Raw genomic sequence first — 17,470 nt, forward strand, 5'->3', positions numbered from 1 at the left:
CGCCAGTTTCACCATTACCTTAGCAGCACTAGCTATTATCTTTAGGTGTTTTCTTGTTTGTTTTGTTTTGTTTCTGTGGTAGTGGTTGTTTTTAGATCATTGTTTATTTGATGAGCCTATATGTGTCTCAATGTAATTTAAAAATTTTGCATTTCCCTAATTATGCAAGAGTTTGAACATTGTCTCATATATTTGTTAACCAACTGTGTTTCTTCCTTTGTGTCTGTTTCTCTACCGATTTTTTATACATTGCTAGTGTTTCCCTAATCAATTTGAATTCTTTACATAATGAAGTTATCATTTCTCTGTCACATGTGCTATGAATAGTTTTCCCTGTATGTTGTGCATGTTTTAAAATGTTATTTTTTATGTTCTTTTCCCTTATTTTTATTTATTTATTTTTTTAAATTATTTTATTTATTTATTTTTGGCTGCGTTGGGTCTTTGTTGCTGCGTGCAGGCTTTCTCTAGTTGCGGGGAGCAGGGGCTAATCTTCGTTGAGGTGTGCGGGCTTCTTATTGCGGTGGCTTCTCTTGTTGCACAACACAGGCTCTAGGTGCGTGGGCTTCAGCAGTTGTGGCACATGGGCTTAGTTGCTCCGCGGCATGTGGGATCTTCCCGGACCAGGACTCGAACCCGTGTCCCCTGCATTGGCAGACGGATTCTTAACCACTGCACCACTAGGGAAGTCCTCCTTTATTTTTATATGGTCAGATCTGTCTCTCTTTTCTTGTACAACTTATTCTGTTTCTCCAGAGCTTGGAAAGCCTTCTCCCTCCTCAGGACTGCTAAGTATTGAATTCTGTTTTCATCTAGCTTTTTTTCTATAGTGTAATATTTCATATTTAACTGTTTACTCCATCCGGAATTTGTGGGGCTGTGGGATGTGAAGCGAGGAGTTAATTCTGCGCGCAGTTTAAGGGGGAAGCGGCCTCATTTGCACTTCCAAGCCTGGATTCCCTTGTCTGGGCGGAGTGGGAAGAGATTAAAGGGAGGAGGGGAGGTGGCACTGTCTACAGCCGGCCTGGGAGCTGTAATTAACCCGTCCCTCGCTGCCTCTGCCTGACTAAGTCAAAAGCAAAGAGTTGTCAGGCCAGCTGAGGAGTATCCTGGGTGATCCTGGGCCAGTCTCTTCATGCATCTGGGACTCAGTTTCCTTGTCTGCAGAATGGTGGCACAAGTGACACCTGTCCTGTTGGTGCCGTCACTGGGAGCATGTCCTGCAGAAAGCAAGGGGTCAGGCAGACCCGGCACAGGTCCTGGCTCCTCTGTGGGATGTCACTTCTCTGAGCCTCAGTTTCTCTATCTGGAAACCAGGGATGATACGACTGCAGTTCCCACCTCGTGGGGCCAGGGAACACTGCATGGCTGTCTCTCTGCTGTCATGATTGCTCTTCAGGGGAAGGGGCAGTGGCTCTGGGGTTGATTCTTGTGGTCTTTGGGAAGGGCCCTGACCCAGCTGTGGGGGCAGAGAGGCGGGAGGGAAGAGCAGTGGGACGGCCTGTGGGACCACCTTCCTCCCAAGCCCTGATGGGTGGGGGGACTTGCCCCTTCCCCTCCTCAGCTCCCCAGACTGAGCTGCAGGGGCCAGGCATGCAGAGAGCATTGCCTTGCTTCCTGACCCAGACAGAAGGACCAGCATTGGCCCCGGGGACTCTGCCGGACACACACGCGTGTGCACGCGCGCACACACGCGCGCACACACACGCGCACACGTACGCGGTGCTGGCCGGCAGGGTTCAGCTCTCCCGGCCTGTCTGAGCTGTTCCCACACCTGTCCCCTCTCGTGCCCCTTGTCCTCCCTGCAGGCCTGCCAGGGGCTGGGCTTCCTACAGCCTCCCGAGGTGCTGCCAGGGCCCCCAGCCTCCCGTTCTCGCTCCCGGGCTTTTTGTCCCTTGGAAAGAGGCACAGGAGAGGCGGAGCAGGAACGGAGGGGCAGCAGGGCCCACTCTGCGCTGCGTGAACCCGAACCCGAACCCTAGCCCACCCGCTCCCTCCATGTGTGGCCCCCAGCCTGGAACGACCCCCACCCCCCAGAAGGGCCCCGTCTGGAGCCTTGAGGTAGGGGCAGGAGGGGTCTGCCATTCTCTGTCCAGCCACCCTGGGCAGAGGAGGGAGGCGGGGTCCAGAGGGATGGAGCCCTGCCGAAGTCCCCCGGGGGCAGGAGGGAGCTGAGAACCCGGCTCGGGGCACCCCGGGAAGGCACCACCCCCTGCAGCGGCTGGGGAGGGGCCTGGGCAGGCCAGCTCAGCTCCCTTTCCTTCCGGCCCCGTTCCCCTTGGCCCACGATGCCCCCTGAGTTGGGGGCTCCCCCCCACCGTGCCCCCTCCGTAGGGTCAGCGCCAGGATGGCAGCCCTCCCCAGCCCGCGGTGCACACCAGGAGCCCGGCAAGCGCCGTGGAGCGCAGGGGCCGGGGGCGGCATCCCCACTGCTGAGGCCCACGGGGCTCCGGGGCAGGAGCGGGTGGTCGTTGGTGCTGGGGCTGAAGGAAGAGGGGGAGGGCCTGAGGGGCCACGTGTGGCGGGGCGTGAGGAGCCGCCCGGGGGCTGGACGAGGAGCCCGGCCGGCCTGAGGTTGGCAGGTCGGGGGGCTGGCTGCGCCCCTGCAGGGCCCCAAAGCGGCCAGCGGCACCCCGCGTCCCAGGTGAGGGGCCTGGCTCCTGACAGGTGGGACGGGCCCGGGGACAGGGCGGGCGCCTCCCGCCCCCCGGAGCCCCCTCGCCCCGGCCTCGTCGGGGGGATGTGGCGTGGAGAAGGGGGGGCACGGGTGCAGCTGCGGGGAGGCCGGGCTGCTGGCATCAGCAGGAGCCCCTCCCCCCTCGCTAAACAATCATTGCGCAAAATATGCAAATGATATAATTACTGTTATTTGTTTTGCTGATAGAAGTGTTTGAAATGCAAATGCCAAGTTGGGGCCTTTCCTTTGTCCCACCCCCTCACCCAGACTGACGTCCGCCGGGGATGAGTCGCTCCTCCTGGAAGCGGGGGACTTGGGCCCCTCCACCCCCCGCCCCCCCACCAGCTGCTGCCTCTGCCGCCCGAGGGGCACCCGGACGCGGCAGGGGTCCTGGGCCGCCACCCGATCGTGCGCACCGTGCACCTTAGAAGGGGGGCCTCGGTCGCCCCATCCCCCGCCGTGTGACCTGGGGCCTGTCCCTTGGCCTCCAGGAGCCCCAGGTTTCCTGTCTCTGTGATGGGGCCACAGCCTCGGGGCCCGTGCTCTGTGCCCCCTTGACAACCCCATGGAGGGTTTGGGCCTCGCTTTCCCACCTTCAGAAACCCTGCACAGGTGTCTTCTCAATAGAAGGGAGACTCGGAGTCCCTGGGCGGTCTTTGGGGGCCGTGGTGAACCCCCAGCATCACTGTGTGTACACTTTGCTAGCAGGGGTCGTCACCTTCGACCCCTCCAACCCAGGTGGTCTCTGGGGCTTTCGGAGCCCTCAGGCCTGTGGGTTCAGACCAACCTGGGCAGTGGCCGGTGAGAGGTGGTCACCATCATCCCTGTTCTTCGGAGGGGGAACCGAGGCTTGTCGAGGACCCACCGGTCAGCGTGTCTCCATCACGTGCCCGGTTCCCACCTGGCCCCCCTCCCCCACCCCGTGTCTCCCGCTCGAGCCGCTCCATCCGAACCGCAGACCTCCTCGTCTGATCTGCCACACGGGGCAGCTCCCGGGCCGAGGCTCGGATCTGTGACCGGCTTCACCTGAGCGCCTCCCACCACAGGTGCCGCGATTCCAGTATCTATGGGCTGTTCAGGCCCATAGAGTTCCAGCAGCAGCGCAGGCGCCGTCGGAAATGAGTGCAATCAGCCTGACCCCGGAAGGGGCGCAGCCCTGGAGAGGCCTCCCGCTGGGCCCCAGGTCCGTGGGAGCTAGTGGGCCTGCACAAGGGGTTACACCTGGGTGATGCTCTAGGCCGTTTGCGGAAAGACAAGGTATTATCAGAGGCAGGTGGGTGGGAGCGGGCCCTGGGCTCCTGTGGCCTCTCTGGTCGGTCTGCGCGGCGGCTGCAGGGCGAGATGCCGGGGCTGGGTTAAAGCCAAGTGCGGTGAGCGTGTGTGCACATACGAGTGGTTTTGGGGTCTGCAAGCGATGCTGACGGAGAGTGAAAGCTCAGGTAGTGTGAGACCGCAGGACCCACGCGCAGACCAGGGACCGTGGATCTCCCCGTACGGTGGCCTGGCTTCTGCTCACACGCGTGGGAGCATGGGGGCCACTGGTCCGCCTCGGACAGCTTTGCTAGGATGTCTGAGGGTAGCCGGAAACCCGGGCCCTGGCCCTGCCTGGTGCCGGCCGAGACGGCAGGGTGCCTGGGGTTCCCGAGCTGTTTCCTCGTCTGTAATGCGGGACTCTTTTCGAAGCTGGGCTGGGAATACAGTGGGCACTCGGTAAGCGTGCGTTCCTGCTTCTCCTCCGGGGCTTCGTGGGGCGAGGCAGCCCCTCTGCTGGCTCTGGGCAGCTGGGAGGCCGAGCTGGGGTTGTCAGGGTCACCGGGACCCAGGAGAGGAGAGCAGAGGGCACTCTGGGTGGGCAGCCAGGGTGGGCAAAGGCCTTGGGGGTGGGAAGGGATGTGGCCCTCTGGGTCCCTGGGCTGCGGTCTCAGCCTGGAATCCTCCGGGGGTGGGGGGGGGCCAGGCTTCAGGGAGCTTCTGAGCCCCGCGTCCTCTCTATTTTTATTCCAATTACCTTTTCCAAGGCAGGTTCAGCCTCATTAGCATATTCAAATACATTCATTATTATTTCAATTAGCTGTTAAGTAATTAACTCTAATTGATGAGCATTCCCCCCACTTCCCCACATATTTTTTTGGTTATTTACATCCGCTTCTAACCAACAATTTTAGGTAATTATGCGCCACTCTCTCATCTATTTGCACTCACAGGACAGGCTCCCTCTCCCTTTCAGCTCCCACCCCCAGCCCAGGAGCCTGGGGGGCTTCCGAGTGGGGGGATGGGAGGCGCAGGCAGACTGCGTGGGGATCCGGCTCCTGCCCAGGCCCTTGAGGGTCACTGCCGGGCCTCCAGGGGCTGAAGGTGTGCCGGAGCGCCCCCATCCTACTCCCGGGATCCCCCTTGTCCCAAAGATGCCGCTTCCTCTGGGCACCCCCTCACCCCAAACCAGGTGGTGCTGCCCTCGAGTTGGCTGGAAACAAAGGCAGAGAGCGGTGGCATGGTGGCCGTGGGCTTTGTCCAAACGCGGCTCCTTACTGCATCTCCCCTGTGTGCCCCCGCAAGAGGATGGCCCCTCGCCCTCAGTTTCCCTACCTGCAAAGTGGGGATCGAGTGATTGAAGAGTGAGGGTGAAATGAGGCGCGTGGAAGGTCCTCGGCACTGAGGACGCTCAGCGCAGGTTGGGGCTGAGCCAGGATAGATGATCGGTCACACCTGGTGGGCAGGCGAGGGGGCTCGGGCTGTAAACTGAATTGCTGAGGTCACAAGCTCATTATGTCAGCCAGAGCCGGGCCGGGGGTCGAAGGCTTCTGTTCCTGGGGCTCCCTGCCCGACACTGGGGCCACCGCAGGGTGGAATGGGCTGGAATCGCAGCAGTGACCACGGGCCCAGCCGGTCTGGACCGCGAAGTTCTGTTGATCTCTTGCCTCTGTGTCAGCTCCTCGCTTGCCCTCCGTTTTGTTACCCACACAGTGAGCACACACAGGGCAGAGACTCCCCCTGTGCTCGGGTAGATGGGATCTTCCGAAAGGCCCGTTCCCTTCTCAACTCCTCTCCCCTCTGTCTCCACACAGTGGAAGCTGCCTTGGTGACACCGTGTCCTGCACTTTGTCTGGACCCGTGCTCTCCCTCTGTGTCCTGAAACGAGGATGTGATGCCTACGACCCCCTTGGGGAGGAACACACCAGCCTGGTCTTCTCAGACAGGCCAGGTCATCGGCGGGCCCTGACCCGGAGGTAAGGGATGCCCTTGCTCATTGGCTGTCCCGGCAAAGGGGGGCAGGGCCAGTTCATAAGGACCTGGGAGGCAGGTGTGCTGGGTCATGGGTGCGGCCTGGAAGGGGTGGGGGGAAATTCGGCCGTTCCTGCAGAAAACAGTCGGCCTTTAGGGTCTGGCTCCCGTTCAGAGGTGCTGCCCAGCCCACAGAGGAAACGGGCAAAGGCTGCAGGGGCTCCCTAAGACTCAGCAAGAGGGACGGGGGGTTTCAGGGGACCCGAGAATGGTCTGAGTAGGCAGTGGCCGTGCTCAGGCCTGTCCAGCATCCTCCCCTGATGAGTCAGGGGATGCTCTGTGGGGTAAAAGCGATTTCGTCTTCCACCACTTTATGGGAGAAGATGCGGCGTCACGTGTTGGAGCGTAAAGCCGTACCTGCTGCGCGGTATATGTTAATATTGACTCCGTGTATATTTGAAGACAGGCTTATATGGAAAAAATTATCTGAGATGCTGCATTGAATACCTAAGTGAATGATGGGGCTTGAAGCTGCCATCCCAGTGGCCAGGTGTTCAGTGACCAGCTGTGCTGTGTCTGCTGGAGTCTCACCTCCAGCTGGAAAGTCGCTGGACAAGCTGTTTTCCTTCAGTGCGTTCAGAAATCACAGATATGCCCTCTTCTGTCGACTGTATCTCGGGTTTCTCCAGGCCACAAGTACTTCGTGTGGTCCTGGGACTCTGACTCAGCAGTTTTCAAACTTGGCTCCTAGGCAGGTGCTGTGAATGGGAGTTTCCTCGTCTGATAGAGCTGGGTTGTAATGTTTCACTGAACCAGCAGGAGGTGCTGTTGGTAAGTGACACGGTACCTTGAAAAGTGGATTTTAGGTTTTGGGTGTTTGCAGTAGACTGTTGCCTGCTGTGTTCGGCTGTTACAGAATCCTGTCAACTGGGTTCATTTAAAGTGATGGTGGTCTTATGCTCTGCCCACTCTAACGGACTGTGACAGGAGGCGTCTGGGGATTTGTGAAGCTTTGTCCTCCGGCACGTGGCTCCTCAGCGTGGCTTTCGAGTGAGGCTTTGGGGAGGTGGTTCTGAAGAGGAATCGAGGACGGAGAGGAGCCCACCGGCAGGAGAAGAGGCCGCAGGGGTCCCGGGCAGAGGGAGCGGCCGAGCAAAGCCCTGGGGGCGGGCAGGCTTGGCGTGGGTGAGGGTCAGAGCGCAGGCGCGGGCGGAGCGCTGGGCTGGGGCCGGGTCACAGGGTTAAGCCGCCTGGTCACTGCTCCTTCCGTCATTCTCCAGACGGCCATCGAGTGCCCGCCATTTGCCAGACCCTGGGCATGGTGGGTGGAGACCCCTGTCCCTCCAGGGACCTCCAGGTTTAGCAGGAGGGAAGTGTGTGAGGATGCAGTTCATGCTGCCCCGTGGCCCCCCGTCTCTTTAGCTGATATCATCCAGGAAGTCGGGGTTGGGGGTGGGCTGGGCTCTGACTCCATGTGACAGAGACCGGCACCTGCCCCTCAGTGGGCCTTAGTTTCCCATATGAAATATGGTGGGGTCCCCAAGAACCTTCTCCATGGATTTGTTGAGAAGTTGAGAAGATAGGACAGTCTGGGGTGGGGGCAGCTCTGACCACACAGTAGCCTAAGACCCCCATGGGCGTCCAGACTGAACCACACAGCAGTGGAGCGTGACGCAGGGGTGGACGGGACACCCCGGAGGCCCAGGGCTGTGGTAGAGAGTGTACACTTAGGGCCCGGCTGGGTGGATTCGGGGGTGCTGACCTCAGGCCATTGGCATGGCCGTGAAGGTGCAGGACAGCCCGGGTTTAGCTGAGGCCCTGGCGTCAGCTCAGTCCTTTCCTACCCTGTGCCTTTGCTCATGGTGGTACCTTTGCCTGGAATATCCTCTCTCCAAGGTCCGTCTGTCTTTGGAGTGAATTTGGTGTCGGACAGACCCTACTCTGCTGAATTTTGGATGTCCAGTGCTGGAGAGGTCACTCGCTACCTCTGGCCTCCCACGTTTTAGAAAATTATTGAACTATAGCTGATTTACAAGGGTGTGTTCATTTCTGCTGTAGAGCAGAGTGACTCAGTTATACATCTATACATTCTTTTTCATATACTTTTCCATGCTGGTTTATCACAGGATACTGAATATAGTTCTCTGTGCTCTACAGTAGGACCTTGTTGTTTATCCATCCTATATGTAATAGTTTGCATCTGCTCATCCCAAACTCCCAATCCATCCCTCCCCCACCCCGCCCCGCCACCTCGAGTTTGTCCTCTGTGTCTGTGAGTCTGTTTCTGTTTCGTAGATAAGTTCACGTCGTACTTTATTTATTTCATTTTATTTACTTATTAATTTTTGGCTGCACTGCGTGGCATGTGGGACCTTAGTTCCCCAACCAGGGATCGAACCCGCGCCCCCTCCATTGGAAGCGTGGAGTCTTAACCCTTGGACCGCCAGGGAAGTCCCTGTGTCGTATTTTAGATTCCATACGTAAGTGATATCATAAGGTATTTGTCATTCTCTTTCTGGCTGACTTCGCTTATGACCTCACGTTTTTTAAATCGGTAAAGTAGAGATAATAATCTCTCCCTTAAGGAGAGTGTTCAGTGGGATGTGTGAATCGCCTGGTGTACAGTAGGCGCTCAGGAAACAGTAAGGGGTATCACCCCTTGCCCCCCCAGCATGAAATGGGAGTGTCTCTGGCCCATCACGTTAGATAAATGTTAGTTCTTCCCTTCCTTCCGAGGTGCCCGCTCTCCCCAGCCCACGTCAAGTTCGGGCTCACCCGAGCTAGTCCGGGACCCCCACGGCCGGGGGGCATCCCCCTCCTGCCTTGGCCCTGGAGCCCTTGTACTGGCCCCAGGCTGCGTGTTCCGCGGGGAGCCTCCTGAGCCTGACGGGTGGCAGACGCTGAATGAATGTTTGTGGGATGAATGGATGGGACGTTTCCCAGCCCCGCCCCACCTGAGCAGGCAGGTGGCAAAGCAGATGGTGGCGCTCCTGCGGGGTCTGGCGGGGGAGCCCACGCCTTGCACTAGGTCTTCTCCAGGCGCCTGGGGGTAGGGCTGTTGTTCCTGAGATCCCTTCCAGATAGAACATTTTGTCATTCAGCGACTTGAACTTTCTTGGTCTATTCTTGCCTCCTTCCTCCTCCGTTTCCTGGTCCTAAGACCTCGTCCTTAGAAGTGTCTTATATTGAAGCAATGACTAAAGAGTCCAGAAGGAACCTTCTGAGTGTTCTGGTGGCCCCAGGTGACCTGTCAGGGCCAGCTCTGTGCCGGCACTTGCTCAGCACCAGGGACAGAGCCCAGCGAGTGGCCCTGGGCTGTGGGTGGTGGGTGAGAGGGGGATCTGGGAGCTAGCAGAGCTGGGACCCCAGCCCCATCTCTGTAAGACCCCTCCCCTCCCTAGGCCTCGGTTTTCTTCTTTGAGAAACGGGGTGATGCTTTCCCCAGCACAGCTGGCATGACCTAAGGGTGACTGGCCACCCAGCACCGTCGGGACCCACCCCCTCCCCTCTTGCACATCCCTGCCCCTCCCCCAGCCCTCCAGCTGTCATGGTTCCCCACCCCCTTCTCTCCAAGGAGCGGAGTTATTTATCTGCCGGATGGTGACAGGCAGCAGTGGCTAGAGTTAGAGCTGCTGTCCAGAGATCAGCTGGCGGCCGCAGAGCAAACAGCCCGAGCTAATTAGCAAAAGGTCACGCCTGCTCCTGGAGGCCCCGCTTTTGAAGTCGGGGCCTCACACAGACAGGCTGGAGGGAGCTGAGACTTTGAGTTAGTGGCTTGGTTACCAGGACAGCTTCAAACCCCTGCTCACATCTCATCACCTGATTGCCCAGCGCACGACTCTGAGCTCCACCTTTTAGAGATTCCCGACGCCCGGGGTCCAGCCGTCCACTCCCTGCCCCAGGCCGGACAAACAACGGAGATCAGCCCCCAGCCTTCAGCCTACCCGGAGCTCAGGAGCAGACAGTCCCCAGCAGCCGAAGTGCAGGGCTGGGGAGTAGCCACCCATGTTACCCTCTCCTCCATGCTCCCGCCCCCCGCCACACACACACACACACACACACGCACACACACTCCCTCTGACTGTGTTGTTACTGTTTTTCTCTAAGTAAATTTACTTTTTAAAAACTTAAATACATTTATTTAAAAGGGAACTTTTATGGCACTACTACAAATAGAAAACAAGCCTCCTTTTCCATAAATAGAATTCATAATCATAAAAATAAATTCAGTGGAAACAAAGCAATGTTATTAAATTCTAGTTGGATGCCGCGGCCCAGAGGAAGCTCAGAGCCCAAGGCCTGCTATCGCTTTATTAAAGAGGGAAAACAGCAAGTGTGCACAGGTGTTCAAGACTTTACTAGCCCTGATCTGAGACTTTCTTTTGATGTAATCAGCAGCACTGAAAAGAATTAAATTAAGAGTAACTGTCTAATGAAATTATTCAGCATTATTTTATGCTGTGTCAGCTAGGGATTGAATTTGGCCGAACAAGACAGAAGAAACCTGACACTTGTGTGGTTGAACCCCATGTAGCAATTCATTTTTCTCGTGTAGAGAGTGCAGCAGTGGGGGTGGTACACAGTCTAAGGAAGTTATCAGCAATTCAGTTTCCTTGTAGCTGCTCCCTTGGCCAGTCTTAGCATTTGTCCTCATGGCCCCCAGATGGCTGCTGTGCCTCCAGCCATCGTATCTGCATCTCGGGTGGGAAAAGCAGAGGAGGTGAAGGGAAGGGAGTATACTGGCCGAGTCTGTTCCTGGTTATCAGGATAACAACCTGAGCCTGTTCTCTTGCCCACTGTGGTCCACTACCGCCTCATGGTTGGTTCTCACTAAATGGTCCCTCTATCTGTCGCATGCTTAGTTGGTGCCTCCTGTTTTCCAGGCAGTAGACCCCTGCCCTGTGTTCACGAGGCCACGTGCTGGCCTTTGTGAGATGAGTCGTGGCCCCGCCTCGGGGCATTCTTCCCCCCTCCACCCCACACCTGGCTCCTGCTGTCCACAGTGGGCTCAGCTTGAGGGTGGCTCTGCCTCTGTCGCATTTCTCGTCCCCGCGGACCCACACTGCCCTAGCCACCTGCAGGGGTGTCCAGTCAGCCTGTACAGAGCTGCCCTGGATGGGGGAGCGTCTCTCCCCTCTCCCGCAGCCCTCCTGGGCCCTGGGTCCCTGTGCTCCCCCTTGGGCCTCCGGCAAAGCCCCTCCTTGGCCTGTGTGTCCCTCCAGCCAGCTGGTGGGCCAGGCTTGCGGGGCCACGTTTCTGTTCCTAGACCTTAATTTGCCTTTTCGTTTCCTCATAGAACGTACATCCTCTGGTTCCTGGAGTGAATTAGCGGGAGGAGGGTCGAGCCTCGGGGCGCCTCCTGTTCTGGGCTGTCTCTGGCTGCGCAGGCCCTGGAGACCCCTTCTCCTTCGGGCCAGGGCTCCTGGGTTGGGCCTGCGGCCCCGTGCACCCATCTCTGCTACGGGTTTTTCCTTCAGCCTGAGCTTCTCGCCCCCTCCCTCGTAGACCTGACTTCTGACCCATCTCCTTGGCGCCACTGCCAGGGACCCAGTCTAGGTCCCAGATTTCAATATGGGTGCCAGTGCTGGCCAGCTGTGCAGTCAGGGGTGAGTCACTTCACCTCTCTGTTCTTCGTCCGTACGATGGGGGTGTGGCAGCTGCTGGTGGGGCCCTTTGATGAAGTGAATGAGAGGCACCGAGGAGTAGCCCACCTCTGCCTCCTCCCCTGCCTTCCCCCCTTCCCACCTCCTGCTTCGTGGGTGTCCACAGCCTGCACACGTGTGCATATGCCCCTCTGTGCATACGTGTCCCCATGATCCCGGGGGGGCCCCAGGCTCCGCCCTGCCCTCCCCCTCCTCTGCATGCTCAGCCCCAGTGACTCACAGCCAGGGCTGCAGCCAGAGTGGGTCTGGGCGTGCGGGGAGCGGGAGGGACCAGCGAGGGGAGGCCGCTGCCCAGGCCGGGGTGATGACAGCTGTGGGGGTGATGGGAGGGGGAATGGGGTGAAGAGCGGGGTTTGGAGCAGGCCAGAGAGGGCGGCAGGCACGGGGCATGGGAGCCGGAAGGGGAACCAGCAGACAGTTGTTTCTTCGTCGTGGTGATTTGATATGGACGTGACCCAGAGCTCTAGAGAAGCTTCTCTGCCAGGATGTTCAGGAGGGAGGGAAGGGTGGAGGGAGCGAGGATGCGTTTACTGAGTGCCGCTGTGTGCAGGCCCTCTCCATGCCAGAGCTCACTCCCCACAGTGGCCCTGAGTGACAGGCGTCCCTGCTGTGACCGCCCCCGGGAAATGGAGGTGCAGAAGGGTTGAGGGTCCTGCCCCCCGCCGCGCCCAGGGCTCCCACCCTCGCTGCTCTCTGCGTGGACAGCAAGGGTGCCTGGAGCCCGCAGGGGCTCCCTGCCTGTCCTGGCCCCGGACCCATGAATGCCTCTGGCCTGGTCGCTTGCGGTTCGGCCCTGAGATGCCGAGCGCGTATGGCCGGCTGCAGTTCCAGGCTGACCTGCCAACACTGAGGCTCCTGGGGAGGGTGGGCAGAGGTGGGCGCTGTGCTTGGTCTGTGCAGCTGGAGGGCCAGGCCTGGCTGGGGAAGGGGCTCCCGTGGGCCTTGAGCCCTCCAGACAGGATGTGTGAGTGCGCAGAGCTCAGAGAAGCAGACCGGACAGAGCCGGCTTCCTGGAGGGAAGGATGGGCAGGACTTGGGGTGGGTGGCGGAGAGGAGGCCTTTCCAGATGTGAGAAAGGGTGTTTGCATAGCACTTGGCATGCACACAGCGTAGGAAGTGGCCCGGGCCTGGGCTGTGGTGGGCGGGTGGAGAGAGGTAAGATGGAGAGTGGGGGGGACAAGCTTGCAGGGTGTGCGGCGGGGCTGCCAACTCTGCCTCTCCTTTGTTCCCGGCCCCCGGAGCATCTCCAGACCCCATTGAGCTCTCTCCCTCGTAATCTGTCCCCCGACTGAGAAGGCCCTCATCTCTATTAGTGAGCCGTTAAAGTTCTCCAAAAATACGATACTTCAAATGAGATAGAACTTTATTTCTTGTTCACAAAGCAGCCCAGAAGCCTGTGGCCCAGGGCTGGTAGGGCAGCTCTGTCACTATAACCTGTGGCTTCTGTGTCTGGGACCAAAGTGGCTGCTGCATTTCCCACCATCACATCTGCATCCTAACTGGGCAAGGTGCATGCATGCCCGTTCCTTTCAAGGGAGTGATTCAGCAGTGGTGCCCTTCAACCTCCACTCACATCCCGTTGGCTGGAACTGGGTCATAGGCCCTGCCTATCTGCAAGGGATGCTGGGAACCACAGTCTTTATGTGGGTCGAGTAGTAAAGGAAGAGGAGGATAGAAACTGGTGACCAACAAGAGAGCTTGGTCACGCATTCTTCTTGGACGTCCTGTGGCCTCAGGACCTGCGGGGAGAAGAAGCAGGTGCAGGGCATCCTTGGCCGGCCTGGCTGGTGAATGGGGGCTGGGGCTGGCGTGTGACTTGTCCACTCCCAGAGCCTCACTGGTCTGGGCAGGAAGCTTGCCGTTACTGACAGTTATGGAGCAAGAGGAGATCATTAGTACGTTTTGAATGGAAAGGTCCTCTAGCAAGAGGGAGGCTCTGTAAGTTAGCGTCCAAACCGGAAGCACTTTTGAGAGTAAAAAGAGGCAGTGTTAACAATTACACTGGCAGGGCAAACTGTGGCCACCCTACCTAGAGACAGATCATCTTGTCTGTTTCCGCTCTATGGACAGTGCAGCCCCCAGACCCTGTGTTAGTGACACTTGGTCTCAGCCGTGTCCTCATTCCTCCTTCTTAGCACGTCTGTCAGCCTCTCTGAGCCTGGGGTTCTGTGGTGCTGAGGGTGGGATGTCCCAGAGGCAGGAGCTTGGGTTCCCCGTTTAGGCCTCTGCGGAGCATCTAGGGCCAGCCCAGAGCTGTCCATGGTCCTGAGCACCTGCACAGAGTCAGGGCGCTGAATGCTGCCCCGCCCCTGCCGCTTCTCCACACCCCAGGGCCACCCTCCCCACCAACAGGGCCAGGTCTGGGTCAGGCAGCCCCGACCCCCCCAGACCCCTCCCCCTCCTTCATCCTTGAGAGTCTGGTCTGCACACACCCATCCGTGAACATACCCATCGCTCAGAGATGGCTCCCTCCCCCACACCCTGTCAGCCCCTCTGTCCGTCCTCAGCTCACGGCGTGGGCGCCTGCTCTCCCTGCACGTGCCAGCCTTGTCCCCCACCTGCCCCTGCCCCTCTTTAGTGTGTTCTGAGCCCTTGCAGCCTGGGCTGGTTCCAGCACAGGTGACACTCGCCTGATACACGTGGAGGAGACCTCTGGGACGTGCCCTGATCCCAGCTCATCTGTGAACTCGGGACCCCGACAATTGCAGCGCCCTGTGACTTCAGAGGTTCCCACGTGCCCGGGACTCAGTGCCCCGGATCACACCTTCTGTCCTGAAACATCCTCTTCTCTGCTCTTGGCATCTGAGCCCTCCTGCCTCTGGACACACTTCCCTCTCAGGTGTCCCTAAGTGCGGGTCCTCCTGAAGTCCCTGCCCACGCTTTCTTCTCCTGCTGTGCCCTTTCCCTGCCCGGCCTCAGCCACACCGTGCGGGCAGCGCCTGGACCATCTCCCCCCTCTGCCCGGTCTTCTCTGCCCGGCCCAGGCCTTGGGCATCTCCCCTCATCCTCCGTCACAGGCACCCCAAGCTCGGCATGGCTCTGACTGTACCAACTCATCATCACTCACTGCCCCTGGTCTCCCACCACCCAGTAAATCTCCAGGTGACATTGGTCTGACCTCCCAAGTACCCCGTTTCTCTCTCTCTCTCGAATCTTTTATTGGAGCGTAACAGACAGAAAGTGAGGAGTCACAAGTACGTTTAGCTCAATAAACTTCTATGAACCGGACACACTCGTGTCCCTGGGACCCAGATCAAGGGCATCACCAGCCCCCCGAGGCCCTCCTCGTGTCCCCTTCCGTCCACCACCCCAAGGGTGACCACCACCTTCCTGTACCCACACTGCCCGTTTTGGAGCTCTGTGTAAATGGTTCGCTCAACCTCGTGTTTGTGACGTGTATCACATGTTGCGTCCTTAGGGCTCGCCCATCCTGTCGCTGTGTCATGACTGTCCTATGGTGTGGGTGTGTCACAGTGTGCTGTCTGGGCTCCTGTTGATGGGCAGCGGGTAGTGTCCAGCTGGGGCTGTTACAAATAGTGCTGCTGTGAGCACCCGAGTCTCCCTGCGCACGCGTGTGTGCGTTTCCGCTGGGTACTGTCTGTGTCTCGTGGCTGCCTCCCCTCATCTCTCCGTTTCCCTCCATGAGCCAGCCCAGAACCCTGTCCTCCCTCCTTCAGTGACTGTTGCAGCTTCCTCTCTATTCCCTGCACACCCACTGTTTCCTGCAGTAGTTCATTCTCCGTCAACAGCCAGGGTAATCATTCCTCCTCTCTACTGAACCTTCAGTGGCTCCCCAGTGCCCCCGGGCTGAGATCAGAGCTCCCAGCAGGTCTGCCCCAGCGGGTTCCTTTCACCCCACCAACCCCACCTTCCAAGTTCCGGCTCTTCTGGCCTCTGTACTTCCTCATAGGCCCCGCCCGTCTTTTCACCTATGGCCTTTGCATAGCCAAGCTCTCTCTCAGGTCTCTGGGAACACGGGCCGAGACCTGGACCCCCGGACGGATCCCCCTGCGCCAGCTCCCCGCAGTGCTGTCTCACGATTACATCTCACTCGTGCCAGCTGGAGCTCTGTCTCCTCCACCAGACCGGCAATTCCAAGGCATTGGCCTTGCTGGCCTCTGCACCCCTGTTGGCCCAGCATCTGACACGTGGGGGGGACTTGCTCGCCATTTGTCTGTGCAAGGTGGGCGGGCAGTGTGGGAGCCACGGTCCCCGTTTTGCAGGGGAGAATCGGGCTCAGAGCCCCCCGGGCCTCTGGAACAGGAGCCGTGTTGGACGGCTGTTCACACTGAGTCCGTGGGGAGCTGCTTCCTGGGGCCCCCGGCAGATCTGTGCCGTCATCATGAAAACCAGAGACACAGCAGGGCCCGGAGGACTCGTTTCAAATGGGGGTGACGGGGGTGGTGACGAGCACTGAGACCAGGAAGGAGCAGGCCCCTGGGGGGCGGGTGGCACCTGCAGGCCCGGCCTCCTCTCTTTCAGCCCCGAGACAGCATCCCGGCACGTCTCCCCCCGTGAGCTCCGTGTGGCCTGGAGCTGTCCCAGGAGACGCCCCTCCTCTCCAGCCCCACTCCCACCCCGTTTCCCTCATCACGGGGAAGCCCAGGTTCTCGCTGGGACGCAGCCTGGGACCACCACCCACCCCCTCTGCTGGGAAGACGAGGGTGGGACCAGCCAGGGGTCCCAAGCCTCCAGCCGGGGCCCGGGGAGTCCTCGCCCACCTTTGATTCCCCTCAAGGCCCGTCCAGCCTCCAGAAAGGGGCAGCGGGCCCACCCCCCAACCAGCGTCGGCCCCCAGCCCGCTGCAGCAGAGAGCGCCCCGAGGCCGTGTGCTGGGGAAGGACCGGGCAGCCACCTTCACCGACCCAGCCGGACCCGGTGGGGCAGGTGAGGCCCAGACAGCCCCCTGCCTGGCGTCATGAGCCAGGAATGTGGCCAGTGCAGCCCGAGGTCCTGGAAGGCCCTTCCTGCTTCGGGCTTCATGGGCCCTGAGACCACCTCTCCCTTCCTGGACTGGATCCCCTCCTCCTCTGAGCGCCCCCATCTTTGTACTTGGGCCCCCCTTTCCACAGACCTGGCTGTTACGATTACTTTTTATTTTATATCGTAAGACACCCTTACGTTATTGTTGGAAGTACTGATGACGCTGAGACTTAGCTCAGACCTCTCGTACTGAGACGGTCCAGTGGGCAGCCCACGCCGTCCGCCTGGTCCAGGTCCCAGCCTGGCCACCCACTGACGTGCTCCTCGCCCTTGTGGTGCCTCAGTTTCCTCGTCTGTCAAATAAGACCCATCGTCGTGTTGCTTTGTGTTGAATAGCATTTAAATACGTGCCTCAGCGCTTGTAAAATCAAACGTTTGATGACAGTTACCTGGCGTGATTATAACATCCTCTCAGCCCTCTGGGGCTCTCTGACGAGGAAGCAGTGACACAGACATTTAGCGGCGTGCCCAAGGCCCTCATCTGGCGAGTGGCAACTCGTCTGCAGAGCCAGCTCTCAGCCCCTCCGCTCTGGCACCCTGTTTGTGGGGGAAGAGCAGGCAGAAGGGAACCAGCTACAGTGTTCATCGCTCGCACGACCTCCTCCTGGACTCCCAGCCCCGGGGCTGCTGCGCGGCCCTGATGTCCTGGCGCGGGGTTGGGGTGGAGGTACAGAGGAGCCCCCTGGAGAAGGGCTCAGGACAGCCAGGCCCTCGTCCTGGGTCTGCTGTGACCTTGCTGTGTGACCCGGGGAACATTCCTTGCCCTCTCTGGGCTTGTGAGTACAGGCCCTTAGAGGGCAGAGGCCAGAGCTGGAAGGTTCTCTTGATGTGATTCCTCAAGCTCGCTGGGACGGCACAGCAAGGGCGGGCACCTTGCTGGACGGTTCACCCTGTTTGCCCTGCCTCCCTGGCGGGGCTCCTGGCA

At 59.3% G+C, this 17,470-nt stretch overlaps 1 protein-coding gene across 1 annotated transcript in view; it reads left to right on the forward strand.

Moving 5' to 3' along the window:
- The first annotated feature begins 5,745 nt into the window (after nt 1-5,745).
- The window catches only part of ELFN1 (extracellular leucine rich repeat and fibronectin type III domain containing 1), a 32,411-nt gene continuing 20,686 nt past the window's right edge, over nt 5,746-17,470 (forward strand). Inside the window, exon 1 of the mRNA XM_027125590.1 lies at nt 5,746-5,904. The gene's annotated coding sequence lies outside the window, so the exon portion shown is untranslated. The remainder of the gene's footprint in view (nt 5,905-17,470) is intronic.

Source organism: Aethalodelphis obliquidens, unplaced genomic scaffold (genome assembly GCF_003676395.1).
Source record: "Aethalodelphis obliquidens isolate GAN/ISIS:26980383/991018 unplaced genomic scaffold, ASM367639v1 scaffold30, whole genome shotgun sequence".
NCBI lineage: Eukaryota > Metazoa > Chordata > Mammalia > Artiodactyla > Delphinidae > Aethalodelphis > Aethalodelphis obliquidens.